Below are 21893 nucleotides of genomic sequence, written 5' to 3'. Positions count from 1 at the left end.
TTTTTTAATCAAATAGGCAGTTAAACTTGGCTAGACTCAAATTCTAACCTGTCAGACTACATGCTTTCCATCAAGTTTTAGGCATGCCACTTAATGCCAACTTAGGCTTGCCCTAGAGATAAAAGCCATGAGAGGAAACTTAAGACCATTCCCTTCCTTCAAATATAGATGCCCCTTCAGTTTCTGCCTAATTTTCATTGATTTTTTAATGTTCCCAGGTAGTTGCTTTTATATTTTGTACAGCATTTCAATTGCTACCTGAGGAAAGAACGGGCTGATAGGACCTATTTTTACTCTAAGTTGGAAGTCAGGATTCACTCTTTCAGGTTTGATTTTGCTCAAAATTATGTTATATTCCTTCATTCATTCTCTTTTCATTCCATATTCCACTGTATTAATATATCACTAATGTATCCATTTTACTGTTTATAGACATTGTATTGTTTTTAATTATTTTGGTCATTACAAATAGTACTGCTATATTTGTTATAGCAAAAGACTAGAAATAAACCAAATAACCAAATGTACATCAGAAGATTAGTAAACTAAATTGTGCATTAATGAAATGGAATACTAGGCAGTCATAAAAATATGGAATGATCTCTAAGATATATTAAGTGAAAAAGGTGTGGAAAAATATGCATTGCTGACTTCCAAAAGAAGCACTGATTGATGCTGGGGAAAAGAACTGAACAGATGAGGAGTAAGATTAGGAAGAAAAATTTCATACTTTGTAAATGTATATTAAAAACAAATTCATAGAAAAACACATATGAATATATTATGTATATCTTCCCATGCTAATAAAACACTTTTCTGACTAATCAATTTCCATCTTATGGATATATTAATAAATTCTCTGTGGTTGAATATGTAGACTAGAATGAATAAAGTCTCTGCAAAGTAATATGGAGAGAGTCCTTGGATATGTTACGAAGTGAAAAAAGCAAAGTACAAAAGAGTACCAACAGTGTGCCATCTTTCAAATAAAAAGAAAGGGTAAATAGAAAAATATTCATGTATCTGCTCATTTGGGCATAAACAAATTTAGAAATGAAATGTCTATGAACTGTTGATGGATAAATAGAATATTTATATGTAGTAGGTAGAATAATGTCCCTCTAAAATTCATGCCCTTCCTGGAATCTCAAAATGTGACCTTATTTAAAAATAAGCTAGATGTAGCACTGGGTGTTGTATGGAAACCAATTTGACAATAAATTTCATATATTAAAAAAATAAAAAAAATAAAAATTCAAAAAAATAAAAATAAAAATAAGGTAGATGTAATTGCACATGGAATTAATTAAGAGTGTCCTGGGTGCCAGTGTGGCTCAGTTGGTTAAGTGTCTGACTTTGGCTCAGGTCATGATCTCATGGTTTTTGAGTCTGAGCTCTGCATTGGGCTCTGTGCCGAGAGTGTAGAATCTGCCTGGGATTCTCTCTTTCTCCCTCTCTCTCTGCTCCTCCCCCACTCGTACTTTCTCTCTCTCTCAAAATAAATAAATACTAAAAAAAAAGAGTGTCCTTATAATAAGAAGTGAGAGAGAATATAGATATAGGGAAGAAGGCTATGTGAAGACAGAGGCAGAAATTGGAGTGATACATCTATAAGCCAAAGACTTACAAGAAATGCCAAGGATTGACTGCCAAGAACCACCAGAAGCTAGGAAGATATAAAGAAGGATTCTTCCCTATAGACTTCAGAGGGAACATGGCCCTGCTGATCACTCTACATGCTGATCTATGGAGACTGTTATCCTGCAGAACTGTTGAGAGAATAAATTTATGTTGTTTTAAGGCCCCGTTTGTAGTAAGTTGTTATTATGCCATGCAATGGATTATTACATGGCAATAAAAAGGAATAAATTATCGATACATGCTATAATATGGATGAACCGTGAAAACATTATACTAAATGAAAGAAGCTTATACAAAAGACCATGTATTGTAAGTTTCCATTTTTGTGATTTTCCAGAATAGGCATACGTACAGAGACAGACTAGTGGTTGGAAAGGACTGGGAGAAGTTAGAGAATCTGAGGAGAGAGTTTCTTTTAGAACATAAAAATGTTCTAAATTGATTGTGGTAATGGTTATACAACTCTGTGAATATACCAAAAAATTGCATTATACATTTTAAACGAGTAAACTGTATGGTATGAGAATTATATCTCAATAAAGCTGTTTGGGGGAAAAAAGATGAAATATAGGAACATAGAGCCAACCTTAAAACAGACTCCTAACTATAGAGAACAAACTGAGGGTTGCTGGAGGGGGGTGGGCAGGGGGATGGGCCAAATGGGTGATGAGTATTAAGAAGGGCACTTGTGATGAGCAGTGGGCATGAGAATTATAAAAAAGAAAAAAAAAAGAAATACAAGAAGGATAAATCAGTAACTAATGAGTTCCGCTGCCTCCAAGAGATAGGTGGAAAAGGATGAAAGAATAGGAAAATGGCAAAGGAGAAGTAGGGATGTGGGGAGAGTGATACTTCACTGAGTATATCTTTATAAATAGATACTATGGTATCTACAGAACCATGGTAACTTTCTATATACCATTAAAAAAATTAAAATTAACTAGGATGTGGGGGTAAACTCTTTTGTGTTGCACTGGAGTAGGCAATGTCAGTTTGAACCCATATTTTACACACACACACACACACACACACACACACACACACACACACAGGTGTGTGCACATATTCATATATTTCGTAACTCTACCCACAGAGAAACCTAAGAGTAAAGACAAGCCAGTAGCAATGAGAGCAGCTACTGACAAGAAAAGGAACCAGAATTCTTTTTTTTTAAAGTAGGTTCCACACCCAATGTGGGACTCCAACTCAGAACCCTGAGATCAAGAGTCAGATGCTCTACTGACTGAACCAGCCAGGCACTCCAAAAGGAACCAGACTTCTGAGAAATGGCTGATTCCATTCATAGGGCAGAAAAACTTGGAGCATCTCATGCCAGAATATAAATAGGTCAAAAAATGATGGCAATATGTCAGAAGAGTAAAGCAGCCAACTTGAAGGCACTTTCAATAGCCAAATCTAGGACAATCTGAGCAAAAAATTAAAAATAATAGTAATGAATTTTAATCATAGAATATATAAATACCCACAAGTCCATAGGATAGAAATAAGTAAATGACTAAACAAATGGGCAGAAAAGAAAGCTCTCCTGACAGCAGAATTCTAATAAACATATAAGGAATAATAAAAATGGATAATCATTATTTGGCTAATGCCACAGTAATAATTATTACTGATTAATCAATAGATGTTAAAGTTAGAGCAAAAGTATGATGAGATAAAGAAAAATGAAAGAAAGACACATAACCTTAAAGTATTTTCCCACAAGGTATTTATTCATTAAGAAAGGAGAAATACTAATTTTACAATGGAGAAGTATGAGAGGCGCCACCTTAACTAAGTGATCAAAATTAGTATCACCACTACTGGTATCATATGCCTCCTGATATGATACACTAAGAGCATAATTTCATTTTTGTACCTAAAATGTATAACTTGAATTTAATCATGAGGAAACATTAGTCAAACCCAAAAAGAAACTATACAAAGTAACTGTACAGTACTCGTCAAAAGTGTCAAAGTTATGAAAGATAAAGGCAAGACTGAAGAATTATACAAGAATGCAAGAGAATAAGAGAAACTGACTAACTGCTAATGCAATGTGGGGTCTTGGATTGTATTCTAGACCAGAATAAGAACATTTAGTGGGATAACTGGTGACATCTGAATAAGGTTTGTAGTTTATTAATAGTATTTTTTAATATTAATTTCCTGGTTTTGATAATTATACTATGGTTATATAAAATGTTAGTATTTAGGAAAGCTGGGTGAAGGATATATGGAAGATCTCTACTATTTTTGCAGCCTCTTTGCTACAAAATGAGAAGATAAGAATATTAAAATTTTAAGATCAATGATGTTAGGAGTATCCTTGTATGTAAATCTTTGTGCATATGCTAAATTATTCCATAGGATTAATTCCTGTAATGAAAATTATTGAGTCAAAGGATATGCATATTTAAATATATGCATATTCTCAGGCTGTCACCCAGGAAAGCTGTACAAAATTTCTCCCATCAGTACTGGGTCTCAATTACTTTTCAAATTTCCAAGGGGTACCAGATGACCTCTAATGTCATTTCTAGTTCTTATTTGCATCAATATCTCACATATAGTGCATAAATCAGTTTATATGTCACTTAAAAAATATACTGTCTTCCTGATTACTAGTGTAAAGTGAACTCATGTTTGCATTATTTCTACAGCCCATTTCTTGGTAAAATTCACATAATGTTTTCTATATATGTTTTTCTAGTGTATATCTCACCTGTTTTATTTAAGTATAAGCTCTTTGAAGGAAGGGCCATATATCTTTGCTTCCAATGTTACCCCACCACAGTATATGTTATATGTAGCAGTGGTTCAATTCAGCACTGCAGGAGTCGAGTGGCTACTTGCTTCTTGCCATAGACATATTCAGATACCTTATTGGTTGATACTTCAAGTCCTATATTGTCTGGATGAACTCCTTTTTCATTTTGCCCTCCTTATATCTTTCTGGGTCTTTATAGTTCAGGCTGTACTAGCAGAGTTGGGTACCAACTCTAAGCTAGTCCTAACAAGGGCAGGATATGAATCAAGAGTAGGGCATGGAGTTACTTTAGACCTCAAAATGTAAGCTATCATGGTCCATCCAAGGCAAAGATTTGTTTTACCTTAGTAAGTTGTCTTCTGCCTTATCAGTCTAGATAGTCTATTTTTAGCCCTGAGTGATTATCCTTCCTAACATTCTAGGGTCCACCTTCTAAAAACTAGATTGCTCTAACTCCAATGCATTTACTAAGGATTTTAATGTTTGCTAGCTCCTGGCAATCTTTCCTTTCAGAAGACCAATATAGCTCCTTTTATATAAGAATAGACTTCTCTGGGGGCGCCTGGGTGGCTCAGTTGGTTAAGCATTCGACTTCGGCTCAGGTCATGATCTCCCAGTTCGTGAGTTTGAGCCCTGCATTCTGTGCTGACAGCTCAGAGCCTGGAGCCTGCTTCGGAGTTTGTGCCTCCCTCTCTCTCTCTGCCCCTCCCCTGCTCATACTCTGTATCTCAAAAATAAATAAACATAAAAAAAAAAAAAAAGAATAGACTTCTTTGAATGATACTGATTGCCTCCTGAAAAACAGCTTTTTTCCTCTTCCCACTACCACTTCTAGCTCATGTAGTATCTTGGTATGTTCATAACAGAATTGCCGAGACTGCTGTACCCTCAGAGATTGTACTTAAAATGACTTAGTGCCAGATTTCCTACCAACTCCTGTGTCCAGACACTTTGTAGCAATATCTGTCTCACCTGAGTTAAGTTTTTCCCAGTCCCTGATGGCTCTGCTTTCCTGAGTTTCCTATTTAACTGATCTGCTATGCTTCCTTCCTGGACATTAATCTAACTTACTATATAATCTACTTTATCAAAGCTTGTAAACTATAGAAACAGCACAAAAGGTCAACACCCAGAACTCTTTTGACTGGCATGATTCATCTAGAGAAAAATTATCACCCTAATAATATCTACTTAATATTTCCATTCTCCTCTGTTTAGGTAAAATTCAGAATAACTGGAAGGGAAAAGTTAGGTATGCTTTGAAGCTGAACTGAAACCACCAAATACGGGAGCACCTGGGTGGCTCAGTCAGTTAAGCATCAACTTCAGGTCAGGTCATGATCTCACGGTTCGTGAGTTCAAGCCCTGTGTCGGGCTCTGTGCTGTCAGCTTGGAGCCTGGAGCCTGCTTCAGATTCTGTGTCTCCCTCTCTCTCTGCCCTTCCCCCGCTCTCTCTCTCTCTCTCTCTCTCTCTCTCTCAAAAATAAATAAAACATTAAAAAAAAAAAAAAAGAAACCACCAAATACATAGTAACACATGGAAAACGGAGCTGTAAACAGATCCCAGATTAAATGTCAGTACTGTCAATGGTGACAAATGCTTTTATGCTTTATAGATAAGCTTACAAGTAGGACGGTGGGTTGGGTTGTTGTTATCACGTGTGAAAGAAACCTAATGACCCCCATTATGATCTACTTATGCTGACATACCAACAAGCAGGTTTCTAAAAGTTTACTGCAGCTGAATGTTCAGTTAAGGTTTAATATATATATTGAACATATACTAATATATCCATTTAATATATAATATAGATTTAACATATTAATATATTTAATAAATATGTTATTATATATAATAACATTTTTCCCCTAAATGGTTCTTTGTACTTATAAAACATCCAATAAAAAAAATCTAAATGTAGATATCTTTTATAGAGGAATGTGAAGATACAAATGGATAAAGTCTAAGGCTACTTCAAAATAAAGCTTTTTTGATTACCTTTTGTGTCAAATTCTCAAAGTAGCTAGAGCCGAGGCTCTTTAAATCTATACGGATTTGCTATAATGGTTTATGCTTTAAATGCTTTAGCAGATTCCAGAACAGCTGACTGTAAAACTATTTATTTGCTCATAACCAAGAACACTGTTGATCTTTCACAATAACCATGCTACAATCTGTAATTTATGGTGGAAATATAATGGTTAATCCTACTGCAAGACACAGAAAGTCAAGGCCATGGTTTACTTCCTAGAACTCATGGGCATATTCAGATTAACCAGCAGTTTAGACAGAAATATGAACCTTGCTTGGGATCTGTGTAACTGTTTCAGGGAACTACATCTTTTAGTCTAGGCCTCCACTCATTGTTCCTCATCCAATCTTCCTTAAGACCTAGATACATTCTAGATATTTAAGCTACACCTAGAAGGCATAAGACCATTTTAAAACAGTTTCATTAAAATATTAGTCACAGAAAGAACAGTGTTCAATAGAAAATTCAATGACAAAGATGTATAAGAAAAATTTTACAAAAAATCCACTTTGAATCATAGAATATAATCACATTATACAGCTTATAAATGTAGACTCTTTAGTGAAGACATATTGTTACTGCTCCCATTTTATCATTTACTTATTAAACCCTAAACCAGGAATATCTCCTGGAAATGGAGACATTTCTCTGTTATCTGCTGATTCTATATAGATTTTTAAAAATGGAGTGAATATAGTTTATTTTATTTTAAACATTATTTTGAACTTCTATTCCTAGCTTCCAGTGTTTACTATCAATATTTGTGTAATTTTATTAACAGCTATACTATCTCCTAATTTAGTGCCAACTGCAAATTTTATTAATGGGTTACTTACTCTTTTTCCTTAATTTAAGGGGGAAAAAAAGCTTAATAAAGCCAGTCTAGCAGCAATTCTTTTAGAAAGCACGTTAGTATGAAATGTCTCCATGACTGAATTCATTACCCTTTTGCATTAGTCTTTGTTTATCATCTTTAAACCAACCCAATCTTTATTAATTTTCTAAGGCATTTTCCCTAGTGCTCTTACCATGATTTATATATGGCTCTTTTTCTCTATCTACAATTTTCCTAACCCTATCAAATTTGTCTCACTCTAACCCCATGGGTTTGTTCATTACTAATACCTTTTAGAGGGATTATTGCAGCTTTTATTCCTGGCATTTAATAAAAAAAAAAATCTTCATGTTTAGTATCTGCTGATCCCTCTGAAACAGGGCTTTATAAACAAATAGAAGTGCATTATGATAAACTGACCACAAGATGTTTCTCAGCCCAAATGATTGCTTCTCTCTCTGTATGTACTCTAAGCACTTAATCATGTACTGCCCAGCATAGCATTCAAAGGCCTATCACAACTTACCATTCATGCCTACCCACAACTCTCTCCCCAGTATTTGATATTCTCTGTGGTACATCATACCTTTTATGGTCTCTTTGCTTATTGATCTTCTTATTCCATTAATTTATATTCCTTTGTAATCTCCACTTGCCAAATATGAACTATATTCTTCAAAGCCTAGTTAAGATATCACTTCCTTTGTGAAACTTTCCCCAATTTCTTGTGCCTTTTGTTCTATAAACATAGTTCATAAAAGTCGTATACTACTTTTCAAATTGTGTTAGTGGATTATGTCTCTCCTAGATTTCAAGGAATAGAGTTTTTGCCTTATTTATCTTTAAAACCACAATTCTTGACACATAGTAGGCACTCAGTAAAACCATACAGATTTGAGTTCATTTGTACTGTTACTTTACTGTTTTATCTATTTGTGTCTTGCCTCTCTGGCTTGTCCTATTAGCGATTCTCAGATTTCTTTAAGTTCTATATTACCCAGCATATTCTTAGCATATGATCAAGAATCTTTGAGTTAGAAGAAATGTTAGAAATAGCACAGTCCAAAAACTCAGCCAATACAGAATTCATTTTACTAAATACCTTTGCTTAACTGTCTATAATAATAGGCATGACAATATGGACTGGTTTGCTCCCAATAGCCCAAGAATAACTAATAGCACCCACTTTCACTCTCACTCTCAAAAGTATTGAAGTTTTGTTGATAAATGTTATGGTCATCTTAATGGTCATCTTGATGTACTTTCTCACAAGTACTGGATAGCTGAACAATCCTAATTATTGTATCCTTTGAATTCTGAACCATGTGGATGTACTGCCTATTCATAGAACATTAAAAAAATTTTTCTCCTTTGTAAGGTAGATGAGAGTAGAGTTCTAGGACTAAATGAAATAGTTAAGAGTACAAGGAAAATTTAGGGGTGCCTGGGTGGCTCAGCTGGTTAAGCGTCTGACTTCTGATTTCAGCTCAGGTCATGATCTCGCAGTTTGTGGGTTCGAGCCCCACATTGGGCTCTGTGCTGACAGTGCAGAACCTGCTTGGGATTCTCTCTCTCTCTCTCTCTCTCTCTCTCTCTCTCTCTCTCCCTCTCTCTCCCTCTCCCTCTCTCTCTCTGCCCCTTCCTGCTTGCACTGTCTCTCACTCTCATAGAAATAAAAATAAATGTTTAAAAATAGAAAGACTGCATTCTTAAAAAAGAGTACAGGGAAAATTTAATATAAGTAAATAGAATAGGTGGGTAAGTGCAAAATGATTAATTTGACAAAAAACTAGGACATTTTCTTGAGATTTTAGATTGCTTATTAAAACAGAAAGGCACTGAATATAAGAACTTAAAATAGCTTAATAGTTTCTCTCACAGATGAATATAGGGGAAGGGAAGGAAAAATAAGATAAAAATAGAAAGGGAGGCAAACTATAAGAGATTCTTAAATATGGAGAACAAACTGAAGGCTGCTGGAGGGGAGGGGAGTGTGGGGATGGGTTAAATGGGAGATGGGCATTAAGGAGAACACTTTTTGGGATGAGCACTGGGTGTCATATGTAAGAGATAAATCACTGGGGTTCTACTCCTGAAGCCAAGAACACATTGCCTCAATAGAAGCCGAGAAAAGCTAAATAAACTTGAAGGGCCAAGATAAGACAATAGGGGAAAATCCTCAGGAATAGCGGCTTCTATTTGTGCTACTTCAAGGGTCAATAAGCATCAAAAATGATGTAAGTATCTAAAGAAGTTTAATTAGGATAAACTGTCTTGGCTAAGGCTTAAAGGAGTAAGGCGAGAATTAAGTCTTCATTTAAGTATAGTTTTCAATATCCAATGAGCAACTGTTTTATTCTTTTTAACCAAAGAAAATTCTAACTTTTCAGTTATCTGAATCAGATTTTTCTGCTACACCTCCAAAGATTTTTATCTGAGCCAGAAACATGCATGCCGTGCTTCAGCCAAAATAAAATTCTGCCGCCAAGCTGTAATGCTCTGAAAAATAAATTTTGGAGTCTAATTGAATTTCAGAAGAATCACTCACTGGGTACAAACAATAATTATTCTGAAAAACATTTGGTAATATACTTCCTAGATGAATATCTATTTATAATATATTTTCAAGTGCTTTAAATTATAGAAATTGATTATTTGGAGTTTTGTAAGAAGATGGATACATTCTCTAAGAACCATTTAAGTTAATGCATACATATACATCTATAAATGTGTAGGTAAATGTAGCTAATCATCTAGATATCCATTCACATATACATAATGCATTTATAATATACATATACATACTTCCACATGAGAATGTTTTATCCAGCTCTAAAAAATTCTAACGAAAAGTCTTAAAATTGGAAATTATTTGGCTGAAGCTCTGAGAAACACAGTTAACCAAATATCTCCTACATCATACATGGATTTTTCTTTTTTTTTTTTTTTTTTTTTAAATTTTTTTTTTTTTCAACGTTTATTTATTTTTGGGACAGAGAGAGAAAGAGCATGAACGGGGGAGGGGCAGAGAGAGAGGGAGACACAGAATCGGAAACAGGCTCCAGGCTCTGAGCCATCAGCCCAGAGCCCGACGCGGGGCTCGAACTCACGGACCGTGAGATCGTGACCTGGCTGAAGTCGGGCGCTTAACCGACTGCGCCACCCAGGCGCCCCCATGGATTTTTCTTGAGCCAAAAGGTCTCTGGACGTATTCCTACAAGAAGATTTATCTTACTAACATCTATTGGTATTGATCTAATGGTTAAGTATAATGAAGGAGCAGAAAGTAATCCTTTAAATATACACATTCTGAGATACACTATAAGCCAGGTTTTTCCCAACCTTGGCATTACTGGTATTTTGTGCCAGATAATTCTTTGTCATGGATGGCTGTCTTATGCATTATAGGATTGTTCTCTATCTACTAGATACCAGTTGAATCCCCCCATTCTCTACTGTCCACCCAGTGGCGACAACCAAAAGTGGGGGAAAAAATGCTTCTAGTTGAGAATCACTGCTATAAATAAATGAGGCAATGTAATATAAAACAGATTAGACTAGACTGGGATTTAAGAGGTTCTGATCCAGGTTTTTTGGCTCTGACTTTGGGATCTTGAGTAAATTACTGAATCCAGCCATTCTCAAAGTAGGTTATGGATGGCAGTATTGCTAAATCATCTAAGAGCCTTATATGACAGATGAATCCACTTAACTTTCTTAGGCCATGAACTGGGAGATCATGAAGTGAACTGAAATCAAGACTCAGCATCTCAACTGACTGAGCAACCCAAGCACCTCTATTTTTTTTTTTTTTTTTAATTTGAGAGAGAGCATGAGCAGGATAGAGGGGCAGAGGGAAAGAGAGAATCCCAAGCAGGCTCCACGTTCAGTGCAGAGCCCAACGTAGGACCTGATCCCATGACCCTGGGATCATGATCTGAGCCGAAATCAAGAATTGGACGCTCAACCGACTAAGCCACCCAGGAGCCCCTTTCTATTTTATAATAAAAAATATTGACTAGGGGCTTTAATTTAGACTCTAATGCCATAGCTTATGATAAACCAATTCCTATACCATAACAGTCAGAAAAGTTGCAAAATAAATAAACAGATGAAGGTATGAGAGAGCTGTCAAAGTAGCCAAGACTTGAGATAAAATTCCTGACGTAGAAAACCTTAAAGAGCTAGGCTGGTATTTTAAAAGTTGATTTTCCCTTCAGGACATTTGCAAATTCTTGGCTGGATTAGAGGTTGAGAATCTAGGTAAAGGGCTCTTAAGAAGAGGCAGAGAAGCCAATAGAGCTTTTGACAATCTCCAGTATTGCTGAGACAAAATTGGAGATTGGGGCTGCCAAGGCAGTAAGAAATGAGGTGCCACATTCGTGAAGAGAAGGGAACATATGAATTAAGTCTGACACTCAGGGGTCTTCTCCTTTGAGATATTTGCCAAATTTGTAATGTTACAGGACAAGAATGTAAGACACTAAGCAAAAGACCTCTACAAGGTAAAGTAGTAATTTTAGCAGTTGTATGGTGCCAACAACAACCTATCAAGGAGTGTGGACCCTAGTAAATACTGTAGGATTTCAGTTGAGATTTCAGGAGAGCTATAGTATAGGAATGGAGGCAAATTAGAAGCCTTGCAAAAACTGTAACCCAACCTTGAGTCAGCTCAATCCTTGATATATCTACTCTAGCTGTTTTGTATAAAAAGATAATAACATCAACAGAAATGCTATAATTTATTACAGACAATATTTAGCATTTAATGAAAAATTATCAGGCAAACAAAAATATAAGCCCCCCCCCGCCAAAGAAGACAAAAAAATAGACTCACAGACAACTGAGATATCATAGTTTTTGGACATGAAATTTATTATTTTTTTGAATGTGTGATTAACACGTTCAAAAAAAAATGACAAGGTAGATTAACATCATATAGAACTGGCAGCAATAAAAAAGAATCAAGTAACATAAAAAATAAGAAATTTGACTATTGAAATAAAGAACTCAATAGATGTGTTGAAATGCAGATTGGACAAAGTAGAAGAGAGAGGACAGTCAACTAGAAGACGCATCAGTACAAATATATATGCTGCTGATTTTCCCACTGTTGTCCCAGGTAAAAACTGACAATGGGGAACAACTGATTGACTTTTAAGGGGATTCAGGTGGAACATATTTGGTGTTTAAGCTAATTTAAGTTTGTTGGTTTAATTAAGATAGACATGTCTTTGGGTTATCAGCATTAAATATAAAACTTTTATTCTACCTAGGTTTGCTAAAGGTCAAATAAGCTCATGTTATCTCTGTTGCAACTTGTTAGCAAAAAAATGACTTAAAATAATGGTTAATTTTGTCTGTCTCAAAGTTTTCAAGGGTAATTGTTAAGATAGCTTTCAGTCTTTGGTAACCTGAAACTTAAAAGTTTTGCGTGCATGATAAATGGGATTGAATTCATTGAACATCTAGGTCTTTTTCAAATAGAATGGAATGCTAAAACATTAATTAATGAAAAGAGATTTTGCTTTTGACTTCTTATTGCAGAGAAACTAAGTCTATTTTGGTCTGTTGGTAAACATGCTTTGTGCTTAAGTGGTTCATAAGTTTGCCACTTAAAGAATTCTGGTGTAACAGTTCACAATTGGTTACTACTAAGTTTTCACGGGAGACTAAGGTTTCTAAGAGTTAAAATTCTGCTAAATATAATTAAGACTGATGGAAATAAGAAAAGCAACTCTGTACGTAAAAAAGTAGGAGATGTGTAAGAAAGATATAAGGAATGGAAATAGATTTTTGTAGAAGGTAAAAGAAAAAGAAAGTAATTTTGTCCTAAATGAGACTGGTTGTTTGAAGAAAAATGGCTTGGGACAAAATCTGAAGGCAAAGTAAAGTTGTAGAAATTCTTGAAGGGAAATCTTTGGAAAGGTTAGGTTGTGTGGTTAGGACAGACTAAGGTTGCAATGAATGGATTTTAAAAGTACACTGGTGGGAATACAAACTGGTGCAGCCGCTCTGGAAAACAGTGTGGAGGATCCTCAAAAAATTAAAAATAGATCTACCCTATGACCCAGCAATAGCACTGCTAGGAATTTACCCAAGAGATACAGGAGTACTGATGCATAGGGGCACTTGTACCCCAATGTTTACAGCAGCACTCTCAACAATAGCCAAATTATGGAAAGAGCCTAAATGTCCATCAACTGATGAATGGATAAAGAAATTGTGGTTTATATACACAATGGAATACCAAGTGGCAATGAGGAAGAATGAAATATGGCCTTTTGTAGCAATGTGGATGGAACTGCAGAGTGTTACGCTAAGTGAAATAAGTCATACAGAGAAAGATACCATATGTTTTCACTCTTATGTGGATCCTGAGAAACTTAACAGAAGACCATGGGGGAGGGGGAGGAAAAAAAAAAGTTAGAGAGGGAGGGAGCCAAACCATAAGAGACTCTTAAAGACAGAACAATCTGAGGGTTGATGGGGGGTGGTAGGGAGAGAAGGGTGGGTGATGGGCATTGAGGAGGGCACCTGTTGGGATGAGCACTGGCTGTTGTATGGAAACCAATTTGACAATAAATTTCATATTAAAATAAAAATTAAAAAATAAATAAAAGTACACTGGTATGAGGTTAAAATTCTGCTTTTCTCTCTGTTCAAAAGACAAAGTTTTCTTGGATTATTCTGCTCTTGATTAAAAAAAAATAATAATAGGGGGTGCCTGGGTGGCTCAGTTGGTTAAGCAGCTGACTTTGGTTCAGGTCATGGTCTCACAGTTCGTGGGTTTGAGCCCTGCATTGGGCTCTGTGCTGACAGCTCAGAGCCTGGAGCCTGCTTTGGATTCTGTCTGTCTCTCTCTCAAAATAAATAAACATTAAAAAAAGTTATAAAAACAACAACAACAACAACAATAATAATAATAAGCAAAGGTTTTTTTTCTCTTGTCTGCCAGGAAAACCAAAGCTTTATGTTTTAAATATTTAAGTTTATGCTTTTATTTGGTCTTTGGTTTCTTGGTTAAAACTTCTCAATGTCAAAGGAGCTAAGTTTTGGTAGCAACTATATAACCCTACATATTTGCCTTTGGAATTTCCTATTGCCACCTTGGTTAAATAAATAAGATTTGTAATCCTATTTAGGATGTCCTTTATAACTTTCTAAGGTTTTAACTTCCCAGGATTTAAATTGTAATGAAGTCTTTGACCAATTAAGGCTTGCTTATTTGGTATGTTATGTTACTCTGTAAGCCCTGTCAAACAAATAATGATAAACCTTAGGCTGTACTGCTTGGGTAAATGCCAAAACTATTCTAGGGATTATATGCAATTCCTAAAATTTTAATATGTTCTGGTATAAGGTTTTCACCTAACATTCTAAGTATTTAAGTGTTCTGTGTCACAGAAATAACTGGATTACCTTGTCAATTGCATCACAACGACTCATAGCACATTGTTAACCATGTCCGTTTTTGAGTTCTATCATTTATAATTAATTGTTCTGATGCTTTAGCAAAACATGTTTCATCTTTAAGGGCTTTAAGGACAAATATAGGTATTTGACATCTTTATGATTAATACTAAAGTGGCTAGAAATTTCCAGAACTAAAAAGCTGCATTCAAATTGAAAAAGAATTAGTAACATGGGACTAAATGAACTGAAGAAGATGGTTATAGTTCTGTGACTTTTGTTTTGAAGTATTGATGGTTCTCTAATGTTTGCCCTTCCAGATTAAGGAAACATTCTCTTAAGATACCCATGATATACAATAATAGGATAAAGTATTCCTCTGTAAACAAACTAAAGCATTTAACTTTTCTACCTGAACCCTCTGAAATTCACAAACTCTCAACAAGTGTTCTTTCTTTCATGCCAATTACAGTTACTTGCATAAGTTCAATGAGAGTCTATTCTCCTTGTAACAGGATACCATTGGAAATACTGGTTATTTTAACAAGACTTTGACTGGAATGTCATATTTGAGAGCAACATGCATAGACTCAGATATGACTATACAACTTTAAGGAACTAAGGTTGACTTTATGAAACATGGAGCCAATCAAGCCCCTTGGAAATGTTGGCCTGATATCTTGCTTACAGAGTTCCCAGCATCCTTACCAGGTGAGTAAAGAATGTCACTTCTTAAGAAACCTCAGGATATCTTGGGGACCTGGAGAAGAGGAATTCTCCCAAATCTGTAGGTATTGCAGACATGGCTTGGCTTCTGGCCTACAGAGACTACTAAAAGTCAATCTAGAGATTCCTTACAAAAAGTGCCAGCAAAGCAATTATAAAAGATCTATATGACCAATAGCTGTTCTTGCTGTACTTATGCAAATAATTAGGCCAAGGTAAAAATTGTAGTTGTTTTACAAATGAATTAGTCTTGATTTGGCTAACTCAAAAACAGAGGTGATTCCAGAGAGAAAAACTATGCTTCAGTAACACACCTTTATGGATACTAAATCCTAGTTCTGATTGTCTTTAAATGTTTGTTGTTTGTGTAAACTGAAGAACTTGAGGTAAACTTTAGAAAAATTGTCACCATAGCATAGGTATGGACAATCTTCTTGCTTGTTATTCTGTGGCAATAATAACAGGACCCCATGGACATGATTATTTAAACAACTGGAAAATGGGATGGATTCCCCCAACAATTGTATATGAAAAGTCTTTTTTCACTGTAGACTTATCAATAGATAAAGACTATAGTGCTTTATTAAATTATTCAATTAAGGCTGGGTTAATTCATAAATCTCTAAATATTCAAACCATATCCTTCCTAAACTTGAACTGACAGTTCCTAAAAACCCACCCCATATAAACCCAAAACACCTGGTTTATTTAAAGGAGTTAAAGTCTAATATACCAGGGGATTTAATCCAAAATGCAAGGGCCCTAGTCATATTATGTACTCCCACAGCAGTGAAGTTATAGAGGCACTCTTCATGGGCTTCTATATCTAAAGTAAAACCCATACCTCCTTCGCGGGAAACCAAGAAGCAAACTAATGTGTCTTTCTTATTCCTGTGGAAGACCTCAAACTCCTCTCATGATGGTTGTACCTTTCTTTTTCATTCTCCTTTCCTCAATTTATACTGACAATTCCTTCTTAAAATGGGTCATTCAAAAGGATCACCATAGACATTTAAATTATAAACCAGAAAAATCCATCTGATTCCTGCTGCCTGTTCCTATTCCATCTGAGGATGCTTCAAGCCTGACATCTAAAAATCTTCTCACTGGCAGCACTGACAGACACTGGGTTTGTAATTTGCTCTAACCGTTAACCTATATTTTTCTTATTTCCATAAAAGTACCTGTTATGAATTACTTGATTGCTTACTGAACAGAGTCTATATGATAGCTATACACCACCTGTTATACTGTTAATACCTTCAGTGACTGTCAATAACATTACATTACTAAATACTAAAAAGAATCAAATGCATAGAACAGTTCTACAAAATAAAATGGCATTAAATGTTTCAACTGCTGCACAAGGCAGAACCTGTGTTCTCATAAAAATAATGCTGTGTATACATTCCAGATTACCACAACAATATTTCCGGATTTCTAACTGACATGAATACTCAAATTGGTGCTTTAAACAATCCCTCTCCGTCCTTTAGTGAGTGGTTTAACTCCTGGACTGGAGGATTATTGTCAAATACCAAAGGACTTCTATTAGGGTTTCTTTATTCTCATTATGTTTTGCTCTTTTCTCCCTCGTATCTCCGCCTGGTACCAAGACTCCATCACTACAACTTCAAACCAACTAATGATACTAATGAGCTCAAGGAGGTTCATGTAAGTTGCCCACCTTGGATTTAGCTGCCTCCACCTTTTGTAACTCCCCTATGCCTTCCCAAACTGACCAATATTAACCCATATAGGCAGGGACGTCTCTATGTCCTTACTCAGCAGGAAGATGTTACAGAAGATGAGATCTTTAACCTTCAACAACCTTAAAGATTTAAGGGTCAAAATTGTTTAGGGGCATTATGATGAGGGAGCATAGGCAGGCTGAGGGCAAAGTACAAGCTAGCACCCCTCCTTCCCAGGTGGGATATGTGTAATATTCCTCGGACCCTCCCAGCTACCCAGAAAAACCCAATAAAGTACAAAAAACAAATGGTTAAACTGATAAGAATCTACACCAGTTTACAAGAAAAAGGCAATCCCATCAATAGCCCGAAGTCCAGGAACTCCCTACATCTTAATGTTAATGCTTTGCTAGAGGGAAAAACAACCTTAGCTTGACAATAGGTAGGCCTCCAGTAATCTGTGAGTCTTTAGCATATGAAAATCTCTTTAGCAACCTCCCTTTTGATTTTACCTCCCCCAAGTCCACAGTATATAACCAGTCATTCTTCACAACCCCTGTGCAGCTAGCTCTTTGTGTCCATGGGTCCTGTCCCCGTGCTTTAATAAGAATCACCTTTTTGCACCAAAAACAAAACAAAACAAAACAAAATAAAACCCTCCACACACACAAAAAAACAAAAAAACCCCACAAATATATATGCTGAAACTGGAGGAGGAAAAATGATAAAAATACAAAAAAGATCATAAATGACATATGAGACACAATAAAAAAGGCCTAAGATATGTGTAACTGGTGTCCCAACTGGAAGGAGAGGAATGCAGTATCTAAAGAGATAATGGCTGGAAAATCTCCCAAACTAATAAGAGTCATCAACCATACATTCAAAAAGTACTAAAAACCCTAGCAAGATAAATACAAGAAAAAACAAGAACCAAGTAAAAAGTTAAACTCAAAGAAAAATTCTAAAAAGCAGAGAAAATGGAAATATATCTAAAGAAGCAAGAATAAGAGTAACAAGTGACTTCTTGACAAAATAAGAGAATCCAAAGATAATAGGTCATTGTTAAAGATTCAAAGAATGTAATTTCCAGTGTAGAGTTCTATACTTACTGAAAGGCAAAATAAAGAATATCTGCAAATAAAAACTAAGAGAATTCGCACAGAGTGAAATACTGAAAGAAGCTGTGTAGGCAAAAGCAAAATGATAAAATAATTCATAATTATTCAGATAAAAACATGGAAATGTAGGAAGAGAAGAAAAACAATGGAAAAAGTAAAATTTAATTGCACAAAATGATAACAGTATTTTGTCACTACAAGGCATTAATAATTAATGTGACTGACAACAATAATACAAAAGGTTGGAAGTCTTAAATGGAATTGAAATGTTCTAGGACCTACCATTGTATGAGAAGTGGCAAGCCTTATAGTTTATATTTGACTCCAATATGTCAAGCATACATTTTGTAATTTTTAGGGCGAACATCAAAAGGATATACAACTACCAAGCAAATAAAAAAGGAAATGAGAATAAAAAATACTTGATCAATCCAAACGAAGCAGGAAAGAAGAAAAAAAAAGAAGATAAACTTGTGAGACAAATAGAAAAAAAAAGAGTAATATGTGAGATATGAATCCAATTATATGAGTAACTTATATTAAATATCAACAGATTCCTATTAAAAAGTTGCCAGAATGAATTTAAAAGATAATAAAAAGTGCATTTTGATTACAAAAAAAATCTTATATTTAGGAACATAGAAAGTTTGAAAGTAAAGGGATGGAAAAACCATGCAAACACTAAAACAACATAAAGCCTGTATAGTTATACTAATAATAGATACAAATCTCAATCATAGCAGGACACTTTAATTAATGTCTCTCAGTAACTGATAAAACAAGCAGACAAAAACTAAATAAAAATATAAATGATCTGGACCACAAACTTACCAAACTTGACCTTACTGTATATACAAAAACTATATTAAAGAATGTCAGCATATACATTGCTTTCAAATGCACAAAGAATATGGATAAAATTGACCATATGATGTGCAGTAAGACAAAATTTCAATAAATTTTGAAGAACTAAAATCATTCTGCATGTCTGACCACAATGGAATTAAACCAAAAATCAGAAACAAGAAGATAATTAGAAAATCTCCAAATATATTCTAGATATTTAAAAATTAAACAAAACTTCCTAAATAACATATGGATTAAAGAAGAAATCACAATAGGAAATGGGAAATAATTTGAACTGAATATAATGAAAATAGACATACCAAAATTTGTAAATAAAACATGGAGAAAATAGAAGAAAGAAATAAGTATCTGAAAATTTAAAAAGTAAAAAACAAATATTCAGTAGAAAAAAATCAACAAAGGCAGAGTTGGTTATTTTATATTAAACAATTTTTTTTTGAGACAGACAGCATGAGCAGGAGAAGGGCAGAGACAGAGGGAGATACAAAATCCTTAGAAGGCTCCAGGCTCTGAGTTGTCAGCACAGAGTTCAACGCGGGGCTTGAACCCATGAACTATGAGATCATGACCTGAGCCGAAATTGGATGTTTAACCAACTGAGCCACCCATGCACCCCTAGAGTTGGTTCTTTATAAGACTATTAAATTGATAAACCTTGTCATGGCCATGAAAATTTGCCTCTCAGATGTGCCAGGTGGAGCTATGCTCTGAAATTCACCACTGCATTCATACTGAGGCCACATTCGCCAGGAGCACAACTGAAACAGTATGGAGACCTATTCTGGAGATACGTGGGACTCCTTTGGGCAACTTTGCTTATGGGGCAACTTTGGCTTGAGGACTCCTCTCTGGCCTTGTCAAAACTTAACCATATTGTAATCTATGCCTCTTCCTGCCCAACCTTCCTTCACTGCAACACAGGGGTCAGACCTGTACCACAATTTGACAGGTCTCCCTGCTTCCTCTGGCCCATAACTTATCTTGCCTTACAGGTGTTTCCTTCAATAAATCTCTTGATAATCTAACATCATCTAGGCATTTACTTCTTTGAAAATTAAAATTAAAATAAACTTCTAGGGAGAGTGATCAAGGAAAAGAGAAAGAGCATAAATTTAATTCCAAGATTAAGAATTAAAAAGGGAATATCACTATAGATCTGCCAGTATTTAAGAAGATGAGAGAATATTACAAATAATTTTATGTTGGATGAAAGAGACAAATTCCAAGAAAAATACAACTTTACAAAACTAACATAGGACGACTGGGTGGCTCAGTCTGTTAAGCGTCTGACTTTGGCTCAGATCATGATCTTGCGCTGAACAAGTTTGAGCCCTGCATGGGGCTCTGTGCTGACAACTCAGAGCCTGGAGCTTGTTTCAGATTCTGTGTCTCCCTCTCTCTCTGCCACTCTCCCACTCATGCCCTGTCTCTCTCTCGAAAATAAATAAAAACATTAAAAAAAAATTTTTTTTAAAAACCTGACATAGAAAGAAAAAGAAAAAAATGAACATTCCTATTCAATTAAAAGAATCTGTAATGAAAAACCATCCAACGAACTATTCTCTTGATATTTCCTGATATTTTGATGGGTGAGCTTGTTTAAATTTTTACATAAAAACAACCTAAAGCTTATAAAACTCTCCCAGAACAGAAAAAGGTACTTCCTAATTCACTTAATAAGGTCATCATAATGTTCATACCTAAACTAACAATGATGTTACAAGAAAGGAAAATATGAAACAAACTCTTTCATAACAACACTGCAAAAATCTAAGAAAAATATAATCAGATCAAATCTGATGATATATTAAAGGAACACCATGACTATATTGGGATTATCCCAAGAATGCAAAGATGGTTTACCATTCCAAAATCAAGCTGTGATTCACACATTAAAAAGGGGGGGAGGGAGAGGAAGAAAAATTATACAGTAATGTTTAAGAGATGCAGAAAAGTTATTTGATAAAATTCAACATCCTTTCATGACTAAAAATATCTTACCATCATCAAAAACAACACTCTTTGCAAACTATTAATGAAAGGAAACTTCCTTAATCTGTTAAAGAGTATTTGTAAAGAGACTAACACAAACTGCATCCTTTTTGATGAAATACTGAAGGCTTCCCACAGGAGACTGGAATAAGACAAAGGTACTCACTACAACCATTTCAACTGTACTCATATTCCTTGTGCTTCACTGTGCTGATAGTGCAGTAAGAAAAATTAATAAAATAAATACCAAGATTGGGAAAGAAGTGAAATTGTCATTATTCACAAATGATATCATCATATACATAGAAAATCCAAAAGAATCAACAGACTTATTATTACAATTAATAAATGAAAACAATGTCATTATAAAAAATTTATATACCAGTAAAACACAAACAGAAACTGAAATCTCAAAAGATGCCATTTACAAATGGATAGCATCATTCCGAGATCTGCTCTTTACCGAAATGGATCAATGATGAGAATAGATAAATCGAAGCATCAGAAGACTTTCCAGTGTCTCTGATGCGTGATCTCTGTATTTCTCTCTCTCTTTTTTTAAGTTTATTTATGTTTGAGAAAGAGTGCTCACAAGAGGGGAAAGGGCAGAGAGAGAGGGAGAGGGAGAATCCCAAGCAGGCTCTGTGCTATCTGAGCTGAAATCAAAAGTTGGATGCTTAACCTACTGAGCCACCCAGGTGCCCCTGATCTCTGTAGTTCTGAGGAGCAAAAGTAATTTAAAACAATAAGGGCTTGTGTCTGGAGTTGTGAGGGTGTGTGTGCATTTGTGTGTATAAAGATGAC

At 35.2% G+C, this 21893-nt stretch overlaps 1 protein-coding gene and 1 non-coding gene across 5 annotated transcripts in view; one reads left to right on the top strand and one right to left on the bottom strand.

The window, feature by feature from the left end:
- The window catches only part of ADK (adenosine kinase), a 537819-nt gene that overhangs the window by 71107 nt on the left and 444819 nt on the right, over positions 1 to 21893 (bottom strand). The gene's annotated exons all lie outside the window — the stretch shown is intronic.
- On the top strand, positions 21560 to 21639 carry LOC122493624. Its single transcript, XR_006299980.1, has one exon. It is a non-coding gene; the product is annotated as a small nucleolar RNA U2-19 (small nucleolar RNA).

The sequence above is a fragment of the Prionailurus bengalensis genome, chromosome D2, assembly GCF_016509475.1.
Source record: "Prionailurus bengalensis isolate Pbe53 chromosome D2, Fcat_Pben_1.1_paternal_pri, whole genome shotgun sequence".
Lineage (NCBI taxonomy): Eukaryota > Metazoa > Chordata > Mammalia > Carnivora > Felidae > Prionailurus > Prionailurus bengalensis.
The sequence above is the reverse complement of the archived record's forward strand: the minus strand, read 5'-3'. Positions and strand labels throughout refer to the sequence as shown.